At 42.2% G+C, this 23,621-nt stretch overlaps 1 pseudogene; it reads right to left on the bottom strand.

The window, feature by feature from the left end:
- Positions 1-5,746: 5,746 nt before the first annotated feature.
- LOC125091552 (trifunctional enzyme subunit beta, mitochondrial-like) overlaps positions 5,747-23,621 on the bottom strand; it is a 31,535-nt pseudogene continuing 13,660 nt past the window's right edge.

Genomic DNA, 23,621 nt, shown 5'->3' with positions numbered 1-23,621 from the left:
AAAAAATAAAAATAAATCAGATTACTGGTCTTTGGTCTTGTAATCAAGTCATAAAAAGTATGTGCCCACAAAAGATAGACTTTAGACACTTTGGATTGTTTCTGCTGAAAAAAAAAAGTAAGATAGACATCTGAAATACTTTTAACTTCATCTCATTGGTGTTTTAAACGGAAATATGATATTTAGAAAAGGAGATCAAAATATGAAAACCGTATAACTTGCTTCTGAAGTATGTGAAATAAGGTACAAATGGCTCGTAGTTGGAAAGGTGACTTCTCCTTGACTTCATTTTGCCTGGATTTTCTCATTCTCAGACACATAGTTTGTGATGCATCTTTAGACATTCTTGAACACAAGACAATTTAAGATCCCTATCACAAAATAATTATTATTTTGTGTTTATAGACCCCTGTTTCGGGGCACATTCGTTACAGAGCCAATTTTTGTAGATCCTGCCCATGTAATAATGCAGTTAATGAAAATTTTGTTCTCTCCTGGAATGATGAGACAAATTTTGAGAATTTTTCCTCTTGGTGCTTCCATTTTTGCCTGACTTAAAAATGAGATGTCCATAATCAGTTATTGAGTTTTGTTAGTACTATGGGTGACCCTCTTGCTTTCAGCAGATCTTAAGGGAGAATGACAGTCCAAGAGCTTCTCCATGAATCAGCCATAGCCATCTGGTAGAGCCATACCACACCTGTGTCCCTGCGTCTCCGAGTCGTAGTTAGGAGTTCATGTCTGATTCTCCTTCTGCCAATATTCAGGCATCAGTGGGATCGGAAGGAAACTAAGAGGGAGTCGGAGGGTAATTCCACACTTCAGGGAGGTGAATAAATAGCTCTTCTCCTTCTCCATTAATTCCAGCAAGTTCCGTTAGGATTTGAGAGGTCAAAGGTCCTAACATGATATGATATTTAAATCGAATCATATAAAAAGATTCTGAAAGAACGGTAGAAGTTACTTTTTGCATAATATGTAGACCTTACTTTTTCCATCTTACTTTTTCCATAATATTTTAAATAATGGTGGATTTGAATATTTGATGAAGTTCAATTAAGCTGACTCATTGTTGCATCAGGAATGAAAACATGTTCATTCACTCTCTGGACTCAGGGATGAGTTTCTGAACCATTTACTTTATGCTGTGCCTGCTTGGGAAGCCTAGACGTAGACGATTTAATAGAAACTTATCCATTAGAACTGAAGGTATGCACCCTTCTTAAACTGACAGCCTTATGCATTCAGAGCAGTTTACATAAAAAATATGCATGCTCCGTATAAAGAGTGTTACTGTTCTTTGTGTTGGCTTTTGCTTTATTTCCTTGTTTTTGATTTTACGTAGGCAGTTCATCTTAAAGTATGAAAGAAAAGTTCTCATTCTCTGGGAGGCTTGCATTTGTGTGATTTTTGAGAAAGGAACCACTGTCTTCCAGAAATGCATCGGATTACATTCAGCCTTTTCATTGATTAGATTGCCAGGTGATTTTCTTTATTCTCTGTAGCTCTCTTCTAAGAGGGGGTTAAGGCGTGTCAGAAACCCACTGAAATCCTGTTAGAGCTGGGAGGGCTAACCGGGAGCTTAGGGTTTACGTGGTCAAATTGCTTTGTTTCTTTGAAATGCACACACGGCACTCTGGGCTGTGTTTTTTCCCTAGAAACCTTAAAGTAAGGAGTTCTGAAACTTGAAGCTGGCGGTGCCCCCAACCACATCCTCTTGTGGTAAGACAGGAGGTCAGGTACCTCAAAGAAGAACCTGGGCTTTCAAGTATGATACTGTGTAGATCATGAGCATTATTTAATAATGACTGAGGCGTGAGCAGTCAGGAGAATGGATCAAATCTTTCATCAAGAACCTTAGAAGACATTTGATTGTGAGAAGCTCTAGAGACGCACAGAAGGGATTCATAGAATATTCCTCTCGTTTGTGATTTTAACATTCTAGACTCTGTTTTGAGGACAAAGGATTTTTAAAAGCCACCATTTTTATCTAAAATATTTTTAAAGGCAAGTTAAAAAAAAAAAAAAAACGGAAGATCCTTTCAATCAAATATACTATACTTAGCTAATTTGTGTCGTCATGTAGAGACTATCATTGCCGGGTCTAAATTTTAGAATATTGATGCCAACATTGAAAGCTATGAGTATTTGCAGATTGAAAAGAGAGGTTTGCATTTGAGAAATTCACCTTATCTTTTTTTTTTCTCCCTTTCCTTCCCCAAGGGCTAATAAAAGTTGAGATAAAGTTTTAGAATACAGATTTTTTTTTTCCTATTGCTACCGTTAGCATATTTCGTAGCCGTGGTATTTCAAACTATTTTTGAGATTTTTATTATGCCTATGGAGGTAGGCAGGAAAAAATAACTTAATGTGATTTTTTTCTGTTTCTTTTTTGAAAACTTCAACAGGTGGCCTGTCAAAGAAATGCTTCGTTGTAATAACATTTTACTATGGTACGTTATTAGCGGATGATGGTGTGAGATGTTCATTTCTGTCACAGTCAGGGAAACCATTTCCTTGCTGTGCTCTCAATTTAACTTAAATCTTATTATTTCATGTTTTGAACAAACACCTACTTAATTTCTGGCGCTCACTCCCTCCCACCGACAGCCCGATTTCTGGTGGCTGTGATGATTAATACCTATGGTGTTGGCGAGAGGAATGTATTAAGTCAAACCTTAACTTGAAGAGGGCTAAAATTGCTTAGAGCGGAGCAGCATTTCCCCATACATATTTTAAAAATATCCGTAAAAATAAATAATCTCATAGAGTCAGATACTTGGGTTTTTTAATCACAACCGCAGAAGTTCTCCACATTCTTTCAGTGTATACACAACAAGAACCAGTCCTTTGGGGAAGACAGAGATTTTGACTTATTACTCAACTCTTGATGAAAGAGGAATATTGAGTATAGAGTGACCAGTAGATACCTGAGATACTCTTCAGTCCTGCAACGTCTTTGAGTATTTCTTTCAGGGACATGTCTGGGTGCCTTGGTGGCAAACACACATTCTGCACAAATGTAATTTTTGAAGCACTCGGTTGTAGTCATGAGGGAAAGACATCGGTTGTTGATTCTGACAAGCCCAGCACTCCTACATCTGATGGTAGGACATCTGTGCAAGGCAGTGAAGCCTGTTGGGTGCATAAGACACATTGTAGATACTCCCCTCAGCCAAATGGCTCCGGTCAAACGTCACTCATCTCCGTTCATTGTCCATTTCTGTGCCAGTCGTCTGTACGTCCAGGTCAGTGTTTCAGCTTCTCCTGGAGAAAAATGTTCTGTGCCCACATAATGCTTGTGTCTACACTAAGGGCATGGCTTGGCATCCTAGCTGGGGTCTCGCCGCTTGGCTTCCCTTCCTGAATGCTCCTTGTACCTACAGGGCATTGCTTGTGGCTAACTGCAGCCGTCACTTCTTCATAAGGCTGACAATGCGTGGGCTCCTGTCACTTGATCTCGCCTACCGCGTGTTCATCCATATTGGCTGTTACCTCTTATCTAATCAATCTGCTCTTGGTGTCTGTGATTTCCCCTGAGTCAGACTCCATGCACTGGGGAACCAGACCATGAGCATAGCCATGCCCTCAGAAGAACCCCACCGCCAGCATGCTCCCTCCTGCCCTCCCCTGCCACGCATCCTCTCTGCATGGACTCCACCTGCAAACCAGTATTTGGAGCTCTGCGGTCACAAGGATGCACCTGCCTGCCTGCCTGGATGTGAGCCCACATGCTAATGTCTCCTTGTACACCTAATTTAGCCCAACATCCTGTGCTCATCTTTAAGCAGATGACCCTAAAGAGAGCATATCCTCACTCTAATGCATGAGAGCCAACTCTACAGAGCTGGGAAATTCAAAGTTTAAAAGGCTTATGTCTGGCATTTCAATAAAGGACACCTGTTTAGTCCTACACAGATAATGGTTGATGAATCAAAGCTTGAAAGTCCTTTGAAACCTATGGAAAATGAACAGTTTTATTTAAAAGGATCCTTTTAAGATTATGGCCAAAATAGACAATGTCCAGAATATACATGCACCCACACATATTCATTTTATTAATGTGACATAAACATGTATTGTAAAATGAAGCAATAAATAAGTAGGTAAAAATGAATAGGAATTAACCTCTAAAGTCACAGAGGTCCAAAATATGTGCCTATGAGTAGCGTCTGTATTGTTCACATCAAAAAAATACACGTTGTAATCATGTATGGAGTGATTAAATTTATAGAGTTTTCCATGATCCATTTATTAGAATGCCTTATCAAATGATTGTGCTGAGAAGTCTTGGAGAGCATGGCGGGCATGAGGGACGGGGTTGGGGAGTGGGCAGGATCACTGCTTGGCATTATTGGGCAGTTGGCCAAAGCCCAGGAGCCAGTCCATATCTAGGGCTCCTTAGTTTCCTCCAAAAATCTCTCCCTGCTTTACTGAACCTCATGAGGTTATGTTTCTGGGTCTGACTCACTCAAGGTGTCCACCATCGTTACATGCCTGTTCAATGCTGGTGGAGTACCTAAACGTAGACACCCTACTCAAATGATGTCAGGGTGGCAGGCCATCCCCAAACCTGGTAGGACATCCCAGTTAGCTCCAGATTATTTGAAAAGTCCCCACTACAAGGCTTAACAGCAGAGAGAAGGTAGCCAGATCGCTGAGGAGAATCACAAATCCCAAATGTAGGGATGAGGTCCAGGGTCCTCTTTGGGAACTGGCTGTGGTTTGACCCATCCGGTTGTGTCAGTGACCTCCTCCATCCATACTGGCTGTTACCTCTTATCTAATCAGTCTGCACCAGCAGTACGTTGGCTGAAAGTCAGGTTTCCACTCAACATGTGCATTCGAATGAGTCTGGGCAGGCACATCCTGGAAAAGTTGGAGGGATATCCCTAGTGACATGAGAGAGCAGGAGATGGTCCAGGACCCGTGACTTTGGGTTCAGACTCCAATTCCAATACTGGCCTTGTGTCCTCCTGTAAAGAAAATTCATGTTCACTTTCTCTCTCTACCAATTCCATCTTTTTTTTTTTCTACCAATTCCATCTTAACTAAAGTGTGTTTCTGTAAAGATAAAATATGCAAGAAATGTAAAAAAAAAAAAAAATCACATTGTCTACTCCATAAATACTAGTTCCTCACAAATCCCCATCACAGATTTGGGGACGTTAGCTGAGACCCTCAACTCTCTTTTTAATACAAAACAAAATGAAACATAGTATATAATTTATCTCTTTTTTTTCTTTAATATTTTCTCACCTCGTTAAGGTAACAGGGTACTTCTGTATGTAAACATTGGCTGCAAGTTTTCAGCCACAGGAAACTGAATTCTCTTTCCCTAAGTAAGCTTCTTTAGGCACATCGCTTTGTATGTTATAGAAAACACTTCTCCTTAGGTCCCAAATAGGAAGGGATGAAATTTGGAAATGTTGCAAAGACGATTCCATATCTCAGCTAACCTCTTGCCCCAATTGCAACCACTCAGTTAGCCTTTAATGCAACTAGACACCAAAAATAGTTGCTTAAACATGGGTGTTTATGGGTGTGAGATTCTGGTCACTACAAAATACCTCCAAAGGCAGTAACGGTAAGCCAGCATTACTGGAAAGCTCAGAACACTAGTAAAGCTGCATTCCAAAGTATTTCACAGAAGGTCACAATTTGGGTTTTCCTAGGTGGAGCTAGGAGCTCCAGATTTCACTTGGCACTGCCCAAAGTGAGTGTCCCATGTCACCTTTTTTTTCTCTTATCTTGGATTAGCTTGCCCTAATATAGCATCGCCCGGCCCTGCTGCTGCCCAAGCAGCCACTAAGCCTTACTGGCCTCCTTCCTTCCATGATCTTGGCAGCCATCTTCACCACCTGGTAACCGTTAGCTCCAGATTGGTGTCCCAGGGTCCACTTCCATTGTCAAATACTTCTAAAATAGTCTACATATCAAACCTCCTTCTCCAAAGGAGGGGATCCAACTTTGGTGCTTCTTCCCACGTAGTTATGTGCAAAGTAATCAGAATCCACAGTTTTAAAACGAGCCACCCCCTGACTTGAGAAGCTTCATGAGACATCAGGAGAGGTCATGAGCCTTCAGAAGGTTCCAAAACATCAGTATCATTCATTGTTAATACTGCCTTTTCCAGAACTTTTGGATACATGGGTCCAAGTGAAATTTGATCTTTCGGATCCCGAGAAACATAAGCAAGATCTCTCCCATGTGCCTTCGGAGGATAGTGCATGGTGAGAACTTTTTCTTTTACTGTAAGGAGCATTGCCAATCAACCATTAGTCAGGAGAGACCATTAGTCAGCTGTCCGTGTGCCATAGGTCTTGACGAATGCCGTTTTGAGTTTGGCCATCTGCTTCAGAGAGGAAGGAGAAATGCTGTCATCTTTGTGAACTGTATCTTTTCCTGGTACTCTGAAGAGTGCAGCATTAGACAGGAGTCCTGTGCCTTCTTGGCCAAGCTGTATAAGGGCAAGGTGTACTCATCCCAGTCCATCTGGGAAAGAGCAAAGCCGGTGGTCAGTCCATCTGCACAGTGACCCCTTTTCGCACTGGTGGAGAACTTGGCCACTGCAGGGAGCTCTAACGATAGGAAATTTAGTCTGAAGATAGAGACTAAGGATGCTTGCTGACGCAAAGTCTCGGCCTCATGAAGATCAAGCGTCATGTTCCTTATTTTCCTTGAATGACAAATACAGCCACCAGACATTCACTGTCATGACCACACCACCCTGCCCAGAAGTTATCAAACCAACACGCGTAGTCTTGGGCTTGGTGGGCAGAGCTGCAAGCCATGGTGATGGGGTGAGCACGAGTCTCGTCAGAGAAGCCAGCTCTGCAGGCAGCCTCTCTACCCACATCAGTAGGACCAAAGATGATACAATCGACAACTTTCTTTGGGACGTTGGTCCAATGCCACAAACCAGAAAGTACTTCTCTAGCCAAACCGTGCATGGTGTTTCTTCTACAAAGTGCCTGACTGGAAAAGTAGACCGTGCACACCAATCCACCTCCACGATACTCCTTTGGTTGAGTTTGGGTGAGGTTTTCTTTGATTTGGTCTGGGCAGCTGAGGCAGCTCTTGCTTGGAGGAAATGCACAGAGAAGTCTCGCAGAAATTCAGAGGCTCCATTGTGATGTCCTGGGAAGATTTTCACACATACTGGGAGTAACAATAATTTAATTTTTAGGCTGAAAAAAAACTAGGGGTCGTATAAAATCCATTTCACATGTAGACTATTTTAGAAGTATTTAAATATGCTCTTTTGGAGTTTGAGTCTCTGTAATGGCCCAGACTTCTGAGTATTTACCATCAGGTCTGGCTATTGGTTGATCAATTCAACAATTGGGAACAATAGTCATTCTGTTCGTGATACTGTCTACTCTCCAACTACTCTTTTTCTTTTTCCTTTTCTGTCTTTTTATCTTATAATAAGGCGGCAAAATAAAAAGGATGCATTTTCATGTGTAGAGAGCAAACTCAACCTAAACTTAAGAGCATATTTATGTAAAAAGATCTGACTCGTGAACCTCTGCGTTTTAAGTCCATCCTGAAAGTTCTGTGTGTGTGTGTGTGTGTGTGTGCACGTGAATGCGTGTCATAGACATTTTGTATGTATACATATATATATATGTATATGTACATATACATATATGTATGCGCACACCTATATGTATACACACACTCATCAAAAGTTGACGGTCAAAGAAAAAGTTGATTGTCATTAGTCTATTTTTTTTTTTTTTTAAACTTAAGGAGAGTTATGAATTAACAGTTGGCATTAGCCCGGAAAGTTCTTCCATTAATGTCATTTACTGGAATGTTATATAAAACTTCCTGATAATTCCTGTCTTCTAGTCTTTTGATTTTTTTTTTGCTTCTCGAGTCCTGGGTGACAAATGTGCTTTCTTTTCATTTGTTCAATTCGTATATCTGGTTTCTGTACTTCAGTAAAAATGCCAACTGAGGGTTTTTTTTTTTTCCTTCTGTGAAGAATTTTTGCAGCACTGCAAAGGAAATACAGAAAATACAAGAGAAGCCACTGCATGAAGTAAAATTCATAAAAAAAGCCCTTCCTGAGTGGTTCTCAAGAAGCATCCCCTCAACTTTCTGCAGAGTGCTACATTTATCTCTTTGATTCAGTGCTACAAGGCAGCGTCCACTTTCATCCTGCCGACGCGGGGTCATTTACTTTTCAAGTAGGTCATAAAACACCCTGTTTATAAAGCACTTAGCTACACTGCACAATGCAAAGAAGAACATGTTAAAACACACGGAAGCCCTTCCTGTGGAATTTCAGATTGAAAAGCATCACAGCACCACGGATCTTTCTCCAAAATCTGCCTTGCAGGATTCATGGTTTCAATGAAACGACGGTTTCAAAGGCAAGTCCTCCGGAATTTGCCAAAACAGGCAGACTTCTCTTCTCTTGTCCTGTGGTATTTGAAAAGAGAACTCAATACAGCACTGGCTTCTTCTAGTCTGTGTCACAGTTAGAAAAAGCCAATTTGCTCAATTAACATGTTTCCACATATATTAGCCAATTATCCATCAGTGCCGTATTTTGATGTTAATTTTGTACCAGTAAACAGCGGGTGTACTAAGCGTGATTTGGAGTAAAGCGCCCCAAGGGTCTCTCAACTTTGCAGGCACTGATGTTGGGGCTGGATAATGCTTTCTCCGGGGCTGTCCTGTGCTCTGCAAAGTGTTCAGCAGCATCTCTAACCTCTAGATTTTCCACGCATATAACCTGGCATCCCTTTTCTACGTTGTAATAACAAAAAAAAAGTCTCCTCATACTGCCAGTGGTCCTCTAGGAAAGAGAATTGTCCTTGTAGGGAAGCTATGTCTTTCTCAGCTTCAGGATGTTTAAGTTAGTACGGTGAGTGCTGTGAAGTGTGTAAGTCTGATGATTCACAGACCTGTACCCCTAAGGCAAATGATACACTATATGTTAATAAAAATATATATTTTTAAAAATTAGTATGTTAAACCACTCTTGGTGCTTCTACTGTGCAGCCAAGTTGGAGAACGGGTGGTCTCTTCCTTTGTGGCTCAAGGTCTGGTCCCCCAATCAAGAGCATCACCTGGGAGGTTGTTAGAAATGCGGATTAGCAGGATCTGCCTTTTACCTGGACCCCCAGGGCATCTCGATGCATGTCCTTCAAGGAAACGTCCTCTCTGAGAATTTTGTCACTTCCAAGTACTGCTTGTCTCAGCAGTTTGCAGGGGGAGGGGGAGACGTGTGCTGCGGTGTTGGAAGTCAGGGCAGGAGCCGTTGGAAAGTGGAGAGTCAATCGAATTCTCTCTGGAGAGTTTGTTACCGTGAGAGACTCAAGAGATTGTGTTAGTTCTTCCTGGAAGACAGGAGAGGCGATGCACAGAGCAGACGGATGATGAAGGAGAGCCTTTGGCTCTCGTCCTGCAGAAACTTCCTGCTCCCTCTTCCTCTCTTTGCTTCCAAGCCCTGCTTTATAGATTTTCCTTTGCCTCCGGCTGTGGTTGAACAATATATCAGCAGATCTCGAGTTAGCTTGAGCGGGCTTTGCTCCTTGCAGCTGGTTACACTGAGACCAAAAAAAAAAAATGATGTTCCAATCTGTGCCACTACGTTTATAAAGAAAGTTCTGTCATCACAGTGTTGGTTCAAAGCTTCAAAGCTTCGTATCAAATACCATTTGATAAGAGCCTTTTAAGTGGCTTATAAATGAATACCTACGTCATTGTTTAATATTGCTTTTACGTACATATGTATATATATACGCTTTTTTATTAATTATTTCTATTAGCATAGACTGTGTTATTAGCCCCAGGGGTAGAGGTCTGTGAATCATCAGGCTTACACACTTGACAGCACTCACCATAGCACATGCCCTCCCCAGTGTCCATCACCCAGCCACCCTCTCCCTATGCCTTCTGCCCCCAGCAACCCTCAGTTTTGTGAGATTAAGAGTCTCTTATGGTTTGTCTGCCTCCCGATCCCATCTTGTTTCATTTTTTCCTTCCCTACCTCCCCAACACCCTACGTTGCCTCTCAACGTCCTCATATCAGGGAGATCTTATGATAATTGTCTTTCTCTAATTGACTTATTTTGCTCAGCATAGTACCCTCTAGTTCCATCCACGTCATCGCAAATGGCAAGATTTCATTTCTTTTGATGGCTGCATAGTATTCCATTGTATATATATACCACATCTTCTTTATCCATTCATGTGTTGATGGACATCTAGGTTCTTTCCATAGTTTGGCTACTGTGGACATTGCTGCTCTAAACATTTGGGTGCATGTGCCCCTTCGGATCACTACATTTGTATCTTTAGGGTAAATACCCCATAGTTATGCATACTTTTACATACATATAAATATATGTTTGGAAATAACCCAAAAGAATGAAAAGGGGAATTAAAACAATTCTATGTTAGCAGATAGATGAGTGAGAAACATTTTCGTAAGCTGATAGACCTAATTCACAGCCATTTAAATGATAATCTCTGTGTTTATATAAGAACATTCAAAATATTTGTGTCAATTAAATGACAAAGACAAAACTCAAATTTTATTCATGGCAAGACTGCAGCTGTAGAATATGTGCCTGTGTAAGGAGGAAATGTAAGCAAAATGCAAAGAATAAGCTTAATTGTTTCAAAATCAAGATTGTGCACATTTTTCTTTGTTTTCATAAAGTGAGACAACGGATAAAAATATGCCTGTGTTTCTCGTGTCCAGGAGACCATAAATACTGTGTAATTTTTACATAAAGCTTGGGCGACGCAAATTTAGGTATTTTCTTCTTTTAAACAAACAGTTTTCAATCCACTGTAAACAGAAATACAATATAATGGCTTCGAGTATACCCAGGTGTGAGAAATATGAAAACATTACTTTGTCTATAGAATCAGGTGTTTTTAGGGTACTTGGTTAAGCTGTTTTTTATTTGTGTTTTCGTTAGCAAAAACACAGATGTGAATGACTTGGTTGCGCCTGTGTTCAGAGCCTTGCTGCCATTCATGTGACTTTTTGAACTAGGCTGGCTCTCTAAACATCTGCATCTTGATGCATGAAATAATTATGCCTATAACACAATGGGTGCCAAGGTTTTTTAAAAGTTATGGGGGACATTGACACACAAAGCTTAGCGCACTGCCTGGCAAATTATTATCACTTAATGGATACCTGTTGTCATGCCTATTGCTTCCATTATACGTCAGCAACAAATTCCTGTGTGAGAAGATAACAGTAAGGTCATCATCTCCTTTTTACAGATTTTCAGTTTCAGTGTTTTACCATGGGATATATGCATTCATATTTGACCTGTATTTATTAACATATGTTAAGTTCAAGGCATACTTAATGAACCTCAGTTTATAAAGATGATTTAATGAAAGTGATAGAAGCATGCTCACAGATACTTGAATTGCTGTTTAAAATTTTGGCTTGATTGGACACACACAAAGACAAAATCATTTGTTAAGGAGCCCTAATTGAAAAGTATATCCCTATAACCGAGTTTTCATTAATTTAGACTGCTATGTTTTGTGGTTCTTTCGAAATGTGTTCCTGGAAGATGGAGGCACCACACTGGGGTTCGGTGTCTACTTCCTGTAATAAAGCATTCAGGTTCCTTAAGCTCAGGATTCCTCTTCTGGGACTTAACCCACAGCCCCTGTAGGCTTCCATCCCAGCACATCTGCTTCACCCCGAAGGACCTCGGGGCAGGCAGAACTGATGAAAATAGGGTAGTGTTCCTTCTCCTGTTGTGCTGTGAGTAATAATGTTTCCTTCTTCTCTGACCCGGGATCTCTAGTCTTTTGCCAACACTCATGAAACTGTGGCAGGTGGCCTGTTGACTTGCAGGTAGGGAATCATCTCCACTCCTTCAGATCTTTTTTTTTTTTTTAAAGATTTTATTTATTTATTTGACAGACAGAGATCACAAGTAGGCAGAGAGGCAGGCAGAGAGAGAGGAAGGGAAGCAGGCTCCCTGCTGAGCAGAGAGCCCGATGCGGGACTCGATCCCAGGACCCTGCGATCGTGACCTGAGCCGAAGGCAGCGGCTTAACCCACTGAGCCACCCAGGCGCCCCATCCACTCCTTCAGATCTTGATGTGTGCAGGTGTCAGTGTCTGTAAATACTCAGAATGAGATGCTTGTGTGGCACCTCTGAATAAACATTCTCGGTATTTAAAAGCTCCACTTTGTCCCATAGTGTCTGGGTTCTCTTTGCAGATACTTTCACATCCACTTGATTCATGTTGTTTTATGCTACTTGCATTTTTTAAGGATTTTAAAAGAGATTTTATTTGTATGTAATCTCTGCAGCCAACATGGGGCTCAAACTCACAACCCCAAGATAGTCATGCTCTAGTGACTGAGCTAGCCAGGTGCCCCTATATTATTTCCTTTTCTTAATTCTAATCATCCATGATCTGCTATTTGGTTCAGTAAAAAAAAATTTGCCTATGAGTGTGTGTGGGTATATATATACATACAAATCAACATTTATATTGTGTTTTTTGCAAAGCCCAGGGATTTTTTAAAAAATTTTCTTCTCAATATTAATTAAAATGTTACTTAATCTTGGCAGTGGCACATTAGCCCAAAGGAAGTGTACATTTAAAAAGTGCAAGTGCTTCCATAGAACAACTATAACAAAATCTCTTATTAAATCTCTTTATGTAATTTTTAACATGTATCCAAATTTGAAAAGCATTGGACTGACTTTGCAAAAGGAGATGCCTCGCCTTGCCTCACTTTTGTGCTTCCCAAACTTTAAGACCCATATGGATCACCTGGGAATCTTGTTTGATTTTAGGATGACATTGGGTCAGTCTGGAGAGGGGGCCAGTACTCTGCTTTAGTACCAGGTCCACAGTGGAAGTCGTTGCTCCTGCTCCAAGTTGAAACGTTGAAAAGCAACGTCATTGTGACCATTCTCATCAAAGATTGTGAAAAAAAAAACCAGTATAAAGCAAAATTAAACTCAATATTCAAATATTTCATCTATGGAGATGTATAACATGTTCTCAAAGACGTTTTCAGTAAGAGCAATGAATGAAAACCGGGGACTAAGACAAAGAGAAAAATGGGTCTGCCAGGAAGGGCGCAAACCATCTCTCTCTATCCAATGCACTGAGTTTTGCCGTGTAAATCAAGGTCTGCTACAGAAGAAAGCTCACAGAATTAGAAAGTTGTAATCAGCTGAAGGCTCCCTGCCTTGCCTTGGCATTTATGTCCCTGAAAGGGGCCATTAGTCTGGGAAATGGTCTCTTTGTGTGGCATGATGTTCATTAGGACTGCACTGTCTCTTCCCTCATATTTCTTTAGTGCCCTGTCCTGGAGAGACAAACATTGAAGTGAACTGTTCCATAACACTCTTACCATGTGGGCCGTTAGAGGTGGTCTTAATGTGGTTTTAAAAGCAGAATAATTGAAACACAGGAACAGTATGAGTTCTAGAAATTCTTCTCTGTTCATTTTTTTTTTTTCCGTAAACAGTGAGTCAAGTTCCAAAGGCAAGGAAAAACACGGATGACAATATGGTATAGCTGAGATCTTATTCACAGGTGTGTGCACGCGCACGCGTGCACACATACACACACGCACACACACAGAGGATAGAGCGATGAATCCACAAGTGTAATTTCAGGTACGGGTATGGCCTGATTTCATACCCTGAAAACACAGGGTGTGAATAATGAACTAAGTGTATCAGCACAGAGACGTGCATCCCTGGGATGTGGGATGTGACTCTTGCTTGGAATATAGCAGTGACAGAGAAAGTGTTGTTCAGAGGTGGGTAGACATGTCATAGAAGGTATGTGTCACGCTGTACGTTCAGAAGGCCTAAAATTCATAGAAAAGTGTGAACCTGACCTAGAAAATGCAATACAAGCCTTTAGGATTGAAATAATTAGACAACTGTGTAATCTGGTGTGATAGGAGTCTATGGCAATGGTCAATGTCCTGTGAGTTCATAGGGAACATCTTTGCTTTGCTTTGTTATACTCCCCTCCCCTCCCCTCCCCTCCCCTCCCCTCCCTTCCCTTCCCTTCCCTTCCCTTCCCTTCCCTTCCCTTCCTTTTATTCTATTCTTTCCTCTCTACAATCTACATGGGGCTCAAACTCTTGACCTCGAGATGAACAGTCTCATGGTTTTTCAACTGACCCAGCCAGCTACCCCTGCAAAAATGTTTTTTAAACAAAAACTCACAAGTGACATTCACCATAATAATGAGCCACAGAAGGCTACTTTCTGTGATGAACAGAGCATAAGAGAGTTTTACTTCCTGAGATTTTGACAAAACACATGGAAATAAAATAATATGTCTATGTTTGGACACGTGTGTGAGCATACAAGTTTGTATGTTTGCAAATGTGACTGCACCATGTGTGTGTATTTACAATCCTATAAGCACACGTTTTTATGCATATCTATACATACATTTTTTTTCACACGTGTAATTTTTGCATTTCCACAAAACCTTGTGAAACACTTCCTTTATGGAGCTGACGCAGTGGGGACTCTGAGAGCTTGAATAAATTGTAACGTGTCCATGAGCTAGTAAGGGACAGAGCTGGAAATTAACCCACACTATATTTGTTTAATGTCTTAAGCAGGGGCACCTGGGTGGCTCAGTGACTTAAGCATCTGCCTTTGGCTCAGGTCATGGTCTCAGGGTCCTGGGATAGAGCCTCGCATCTGGCTCCCTGCTCAGTGGGGAGTCTGCTTCTCTCCCTCCCTCTGCTTCCACTCCCCCTGCTTGTGTCTCTCTCTCTTCCCCTGTCAAATAATAATAAAAAATGTATTGAGTGAATTTACCTACGTGCTTCCACTTCCTGATTTGACCCAAATGGGTTCCTGCACCACAGATCGTATATGCTATGAAATCATAGACCAAAGGGACCTGTAGTGTGGAAAGATAGAAAAAGAAAGAAATCGTTTCCCATGCCTCTTTGTCCCTAAAGAGGAGTTGCCTCTTGTCCAGGACGGAATTTGTGATGAGCTCATCCCTAACCCTACAGACTGTGCTGAGTTAGGTGTGACTGTTCTCAGGTCATCTGCGAGGAAACGGCCGTCGAGATGGTCAGCTGTGCGCTGGTCAAACAGCTAGCAGGTGGCAGAGCCCCTGCCCTTGCGACTAGCTACAGGGCCTGCTGGGCCTGGGGACTGCCCTCTCCTTCCTCTGTGGTTTGAGTTTCGCAATCCCTGCACGTCCTGTCATGCAGAGAACAGGCCCGTCCCCATCCCCCGGTGGCCCTGCGCCAGCCGTGTGTTTCTTGCCCATCTCCATTCCCCGTTGCCAGCTCTGCACACGGGTTCAGACATGTGTTTCTCTGTGAGCAGCGACCAGTTCTCATTCTCTTTAGTTGCCCTAACAGATTGGCATGAATGCAGCCACTCTGGGACCCTGCATTCACCCAACGAGAAAGGGGGATCCAGAGCCTCAGTTAAAATCAGAGTGAGAGGGCTGGGAGCAGCATCCTCTCGCCTCTGGCAGGTTGAAGCCTTTCTACTGATCAGATGCTGTTACGTGGACAGGTCATGTGGCCCGAACCATAGACCTCACTGTGGGGGCCCTCTGCGTCACAGCCCCATCAAGGATCCCTTACTTCCTATCAGGCAACTTTTTCTTTCGTTTTTGTTCTTATCACCTTGCAACATTGGGCTTATTTGGATAGTCTATGATTCTGTTCGTGACCCTTCTGTGCGTCTAGACTCAACATTCCTGCCCTGCAGCCCCTGAATTGAGGTACTCCAATGGGTCCGACGATAAGACTTCCAGGGGCCTGAAAATGGGTAAATCATCCATTCCCAAGCCTGGTCCTCCATGAGCTACTCTGAGCTCAATGAACCCTATACTGAACACGTCTTTGGGTTCCTGTGGAGGTTCGAGGAACGGTGTGGAGTATCACGTCACCGCCCCAGTGGGTCCCTGTTGCTATGGTGTGACGTTGTTAAATAGTTGTTAAACAGTAAATAAAAGAGTGGAGAAGGCAGGAGATGAAATTGGCTTGAAACTCAGGGAGTGTTCTTCGTCTGGGTGACATGCTTTGCATTCTTGCTAAAGGAAGTGTGACGAACTAGGACAGTGCTTTTGTTTTCATTGATTTGATTCTCAGATCTCTTGAATAATACATTTCAACAGCAACGTCTGGCCAAATCAGGCTTCTTCAGTGGTGACGTGAGAATTTCTGCCCCCGTCTTTGTTCTTTTGAGCTGCTGTAATAGATACTATGGACTTGAGGGTTCATGCGTAAGAATCCATTTCTCATTTTTTAGAGGCTGGAACTCCAAGATCAGGGCACTGGCAGACTCGGTGTCTTGTAAGAGTGTTTCCTGGTCCAGAGATGGTCATCTTCTCGCCATTGCCTCCCATTGCAGAAGGGGTGAGGGAGCCCTCTGGGGTGTATTCAATAACGGCCCTGAACCCATTCTGAGGGCACTATCCTTGTGACCTAATCACCTGCCAATGGCCCTGCTTCCAAATACTATCCCATTGGGGAACGAATGTGAGAGGTGAATTTTGGAGGGCCACTAACATTCAGGCTTTAATAGTTCTTAAGGCTGAGCTGGCTTCGTGGCGCCATCTTGACTTAGGGTATGACATAGACAGGGGAAACGAACTGGGAAGCCTACCCCTTTTTCCTGGTAGACTGTAAGCAAGAGTGTGCAGTGATTAGAAACCAGGATCCTCATTTCCCTCAACTGTATTCGGATGGAGCTGTATAAACATTAAGACATATGAGAATGCTCTAGTGTACTAGATCCTGTCTCCATAGTGTCTGCTGGGGCCATGGCTGAGCCATCAGAGAAAGCTGATTCTCACAATGGCTCATAGTCTCACGTGGTTATAGACACATCGTCTGAAGGACCTGTCTCTGTAGGTTGGGGTGTGGCCTGTGACTCAAGTGAGTTTTTGTGTGACGTGTAGGGAATGAATTTTATGCAAGTGTAATGAAGAGATAGGAGGTGCTGAGAGGGTTAGAGGGTCAACAGAGGCTGGCAAGAGGGAGGGAAGTCTTTCATGTACATCTTGTAAACCAGAGACCTATGGCACATGCTCCCAATAGGATAGACTCCCCTGATATATAACCGAGTCCAAGAGCCAGACCACACAGGTTGCTTCTGCTGCAGAGAAGAGTATTCAGGGAACCCATGTGGATCTAAGCCTTCCTTCTCCTGAGCACCATGAGTCATGATAGTTTGCCTGAAGACATGGATGTCATTGTGGTGAGAAGCAAAACTTGGGGCAGTGGGGATGAAGACTGAGGCTTTACCCAAAAGTCCAAGCCATACAAGAGATGGAATGGAAGACACTGTCATGCTCTGGTTTGATGGTTGGAAATGTGTGATCAGCTCCCTCTCTTAATCAGGTGGGAAGGATTAGATCTACTTTTCGAGCAATCAAGAAGTCATATACTTCCTTTGCAGCTCTGAGTACAGAATGAGAACATTTTCCCGTGGAGTAGAGAGAGTGGGATGTAGGTTTCTAATCTCATTCTCTGATACCGTGCCACGGTGTAAACTATGGATCAAGAAATCGCCTTTTCAGAAAGCCCACAAAGTAACCTTGGCATGTAGGTCATTTTCGTGCACAGGTTGGAGAGAATTCAGAGTTTAATCATATCTAGGGGCAGAAGAAGGGCGACCCTTTGGATGCGTATACGAAGAATTCTCTGTAGGCTGGGAGTGAGTTGGAAGGGTTGCCTTCTATCACTTCTATCCTTCAACTGGCTCCGGGCACTGCGGTTCCCAGGCAGTGTTTATGACAGACGCACTGCGGTGCTATCAGAGTGAACACTTAGGGTTGTATTATTAAAAACATATTTTTGCTGGAGAGTTTACCAGAATGAAGCGTCTTGCTCCTGTTGGTCTTGGGAGAGGTCTGGCTAGTTTACAACATCACAATTAGAAAACTCTGGGAACACAGTCATTTATCTGTGCACATCCGCGGTGCTCACACCCAGATTTCTTTCCTAGGGTGTGTTTTTAAAAATGCATGGCTTGTAGACTAAAATAATCTCTACAAAGACTGCTGCAAGTGGGTAGCTTAAACAGACGATGATTTCAGAGCTGTTTTTATTCCCCTAATGGTTGAATCACTAAGGGACTCTGTGCTGTCCTCCACACCATCGTCACAAACAGAAGCCTTTTATTTTCCCAGATCTGTGCCAGGGAAACATTCTGTTTGACCACGGCCCATTTCGAGAGGGAGGGTCATAAGGGCCTTGCGCAATTTTAAGTTTGAATAATTGTAGATGAACAGAGGATGGATGCAGATACCTTAATCTGATTGTTCATTCATCAAAACCCAATTCTTCGGAGGAACTCCGGATCAAGTTCACCAACTCAATTTACAAAATTGCTCCGCAACATCTCACTAAGCTAGAACTTGTCCATGGGAAATTTGGAAACTTTAGAAGAACGAGTCAGGCATTTGCTCTTAATGGAACACGATTTTATGTAGACAGTGAGGTTGTTTCCAGCATATGCACACGTGCGCTTTTTAAATCCTAAGGTAACCCAATAAGTGCTCCAGGCAGAGCAGCCCGCCTCTTAGAATATTGGGGGATTTCCTGATGGATTAGGTCCAAGAAACATTTTCCTTTCCCAGAGAAACATTACCATATATTTTCTTATGAAAGTTTCTTACAGGTTTCCTTTTCACGTTCTTCATCTGTCAGTAATGAAGTTTATTTTAGATGTGAGGGGGAAAGTCCATGTTCTTTATTTTCTTTTCTATTAATCACTGATTATCCCATCACACTGAGTGATGAGTCCCTCTGGTCGTGCACAATCTGTAGTGCTACCTGTATATTATGTTGTGTTTCCACACACGGATTTGTATATTTCTGGACTAGCTCATCCTTTCTTTTCTGATGGTGAACTGTCCATTGTTGAACCAACAGTTATAATCAACTATCAAATGTATTATGGCTACCTTAACGTGTTTTTCTATAACTTTACTGGGTGTCATAGATTTTTATTTTTAAGGTTTTATTTATTTATTTGACACACAGAGAGAGAGAGCACAGACAGCGGGAGCCGTAGGCAGAGGGAGAAGCAGACTCCCCGTTGAGCAGGGAGCCTGACTTAGGGCTCAGTACCGGGATCCTGGGATCAGGACCTGAGCCGAAGGCAGACACTTAACCGACTGGGCCACCCAGGCGCCCCTAAGTACCATAGGTTTTATGATTAACCATCATTTTAAAAAAATATTCATTCTAAGTCATTTCTCGTCTCTTTAAATGTCATGTGACTTGTGTATTGATCGTACGGTAGCCCAACTTGAACAGTTCTCGCTTCTTTTCAGCACTTGGCCTGTGGATTATTTGGGGTTTTCCACACAGCAATTATTTCATCCACAAGCCATGGTCTTCCTTTTTCTTTCTTATCCTTGTCCTTTTGGCTAATGTCAAAATAAAGCATTATTTTATTCTATATCTGTATTCTATTCTATATCTATATTCGATATCTAGATATCTTCCATGCAGAATATAATAGAAAGGATTCTGTCTTACACTTGTTAGGAACTCTACGTTTGTAGTACTTCATTAGGTAAATGTTTACTTTTCCTGTGTCACTGATGGTCAGTACCATGAATGAGTGTTGAATTAAATGTTTAATAAATTTGCTCTAGGGAGACATGACTTTTTGTTTTTGCTTTTTTTTTTTTTTTTCTTAAGAAACATCATATCTGGGCTGCCTGGATTGCTCAGTTGGTTAAGCGACTGCCTTCTGCTCATGTCACGATCCCGGGTTCCTGGGATCGAGCCCCCCCCCAATCAAGCACCCTTCTTAGCAAGAGTCTGCTTCTCCTTCTGAGCCTCCCCTACTCATGCCCTTTGCTCTCCCTCTCTCTCTCACTCTCAAGTGAATAAGAAAAAAATCTTTAAAAAGAAAATATCGGGGCACCTGGGTGGCTCAGTGGGTTAAGCCTCTGCCTTTGGCTCAGGTCATGATCTCAGGGTCCTGGGATCGAGCCCCACATCGGGCTCTCTGCTTCCTCCTCTCTCTCTACCTGCCTCTCTGCCTACTTGTGATCCTGTCTGTCAAATAAATAAAATCTGGAAAAAAAATTATTGTAATCAATAATAAATTAGGTGTATAATATAAGTTCATTGCAGTCCTTGTGAAGACTACAAATTAGCCTGTTTTTACAAAGATACTGTTGAATAGATTAAAAAAAATTTGGCAATTCATCCTTAAGAATTATGGTGTCGTTGATAATTATCAGGACATATTTGATAATTGGCTACTGAGTTATGAGATATAATGTTTCCACGTTACAGTTCATAATATGCACATGGATTCAGTCAGTGGTAGCATTGAGATCACGCCACACATATTAATTGATTTATCTAATATCTTGCATGATGTTGATAAATGTCGGTGGGTAGAACCACAACATTTCAAGAACAGTGTGTCTTGTATAAATTACCTATAGTATCATGTCGATGCAGTGTTCATACAAACGACATGCCTTTCCCAGCCTGCACCAGTTCCATGAAGGCATTAAGTGGCCCAAGATGTTGATGAAGGAGGCATTGGACATGGCACAGAGCAGAACGGTGTTGCTGGACTGAATCAGGTGGCTTAGTCCACGGTGGGGGGGGGGTCATGGGATAAATCAGCTTGAATTTAAAGTCTGTGTTTCAAATATAGATTCTGATTGAGCCTGCTTCCTCGTTTCTAGTTTACCTGGGGCCGCTTGCCTGTGTTTGTTCTCTGGAATTTCCAGTCCTGCTATAGTTTGCCTTGGTGGCGGGGGTGACGTGGGTACAATCTTCCTGTGAGACACCCCTGAAGGTGACTTTCAGAAAACACTGCCCGTCCGTTCAGATCGGATGGTTAGGCATCGCTTTCCAGCACTTCCACTGTGTCCCAGTCATACAAAGACCTTATGATCTTCAGGATGAGAAAGTGACCTGCCGGGAGGCCTCCAGTCATCCTGTTCTAAAATCCTCTGTCAGTAAATGGTCCCTGTGTCTCATTGGGACCCCCGCTCAAGACATATATTTACTTTCTTTAAAAAAATACCTCTGTGTTTTGTTCAATTCACAAAGAGCTGAGTCTTCTCCAGAATGACGTGACGACTTTGAGTGAGGACCTGTCTGGGCAACATCCTTCTTTATGGTAACGACCCAGAGGACCGTCTGTTCATTTGTAAGAGCTGATTATTTGCTTGCAAGGCCTGAGTTCGTGTTCTTTCCAGTTTGTTTCCTCTTCTGACGAGGAGTTCAAGGTTGCTACTCAGGCAGGAGTCAGGTACTCAGGCTTCTCATGCCTTTTTGCATCTGGAGATATGCATCTATTTAAGGCACAAGTGTAGGTGGCTATTCCCTTGGGACAGACAAATTTCCATCTATTTTGTGCCAAAAGAGGCCAAAATCCAGATTCTGGGAACTCCTTTTCCTTTATTGACTTAGGACCCTTGTTTCACACTAAAATAAGGTATTCAAGAGAACCATTGCATTGAAATGAAATTCTCAGGGATTTCCTAAGGTTCTGATTTTAAATGTTTCCAAAGAACCGTTGTGTTGTGAGGTCCTTTTAGGTCGTTAAAGAGAAAACGTCACCTGCTGGTGACAGTGCTGACCTCTCTTCATTCCTTATTTCCAGGGGCTTTTAAAAAATGAATTCTTGCTGTTTCATAAATTTTGCATCCGGATATCCTGCATTGAAAGTAACAGCGGCCTGGAAGGGAGACCCTCTATGATGGAAGAAATAGTTTGTACAGTCCGTTAGATTTGGGGCGGCTAAAACGTTCCATGCTGATAATTTCCCTCCAGCGTTTTCCTAAGGAGAAACAAGGCGCTTTAGGTTTATGTCCTAAGAGCTTGAAACATGAGGAAATGAGATTTACGTTGGTTTGGTGCTACTCTCTGCTTGGCCAGGATCCAAGCTTTGGGACTATTTGTATGGGCATGGTTTCCTTCTAACCGAAGACCTATTTCATGAAGCTTGCTGGCGGTATTTTTTCTAATACTGTAGTCTCATAGCAGTGCTGGGAGAAAGACGCTTAAGAAATCACTCTCAGACCTGAGATGGAAATTGAGACAGTGTTTCTTCTCCTCTGTTATGACCGCTATGCCTGGAGCTCGGGGCCATGTTTGTATATGATTTTAGATTCTTGAGCTTCCTTTTTTTTAAAGTAAGTATTCACTCTTCCTTTACCTTTTTGGCTTTTTCCTTCTTAGTCAATTCTTAGTGGTTTGAGATTTCCTTAATCCAAATCATTTATTATGGAGCATTTTCAAATATTTGTATTATAAAATATTAAACAGATCACCTTCTAGTATGATAGTAAAAGAATATTGGTTTACAGCTTTTGAAACTTAATCTAATCTTCATGGATTCAAGATTGCTAGACCAGACACCAGCCGGTGTTTTGTGTTTGGGACCAGAAAACAGATTCTTTTGGCTTTGGCGACCTGGGGTTCCCCTCTGCCACTCGTGGTTGTTGTAAAGCGGGATTAGCCACAGAGAACACGTGACCAAGCGGGCAAGGCTCTTTCGATAAAACTTGATGTAGAAACACTAACCTTTGCGTTTCCTGTAATTTTCACACTCCATGATATCATGTACTTCTTCTTTATTTGTTCCCTGATGATGGAAACGTGCAGCCCCCCGTCTTAGCTTGTGGGGTGTACAATAACACGCCGTGGACAGTGGGTCCATTTCCCGGTCACACTCTGCGTCACAGCCAGGACTGAAGTTGACGAAATGCCCATTGTGGATTGTATCTTGTACCTATCTGAAAGGGAGGATCCTATCCAGGGGGTAACTAGTAGGGGTGCCCATTCTGTGTCCTCCCCACTCCCTACCTAGAAGGGGGGACCTGACAGTCCTACACTCAGAGCTCCCGAGTTGCTCATGCATCTGGACAAATCCCAGAGATACACTCTCATTGTCCCATGGATTTAACTTCATAGGACACTTTCTTTTGTCTCCTTGAGGGACAGTATCTGGGACTCATTTATAGTATTATTCAAGAACACGTTTGCAAAAGAATCACGTATCACATAACACAGACAGACCCTTTATACTGATTAAAAATCCCTGAACTAGTACGTAGGAATACCAAAGGGCTGCTTGGCGATTTGTTTCGATGATGGTCTTTTTTTTTTTTTTTTTCTCATAAAACAAAGAAATCATTTAGGTTTACTTAATGATAAGCTCATTCTGCCTTTTAAAAAGAAATGTATGACCTTTCCGTGAATACATTTCTCTGGCCTCTTTTTCTGGAAATTTTCCACAGTCTTGTGATAAACGTTGATTTCCGGCAGACCCAGTGTGATAATGTCAAGAAATGTGCTGTCACCTCCTAGCACTGCCGTGGGATCCTTCTCAAATACCACCAAAGACTTCCTGATGACAATTTCAACAGAATGTTCTCATTTCTCATCATATATGGTGGAATAACACAGTCAGGCCCATGATGGAACTCTATGGCTACGGGTATTGTCACCCCAAGTCCTGGTGGGTAAGGCCGGTACAAGTTTTTCAGATCATTGCCTCTGAACATCAAATTCATGATTTAAAGATTGCCCACCAGCCCCACTTATCTACCTAATGAGCAGGAATTGATTACCAATTGTATGCTAGATTTTGTGCCTG

This window comes from Lutra lutra, chromosome X (assembly GCF_902655055.1).
Source record: "Lutra lutra chromosome X, mLutLut1.2, whole genome shotgun sequence".
Lineage (NCBI taxonomy): Eukaryota > Metazoa > Chordata > Mammalia > Carnivora > Mustelidae > Lutra > Lutra lutra.
The sequence above is the reverse complement of the archived record's forward strand: the minus strand, read 5'-3'. Positions and strand labels throughout refer to the sequence as shown.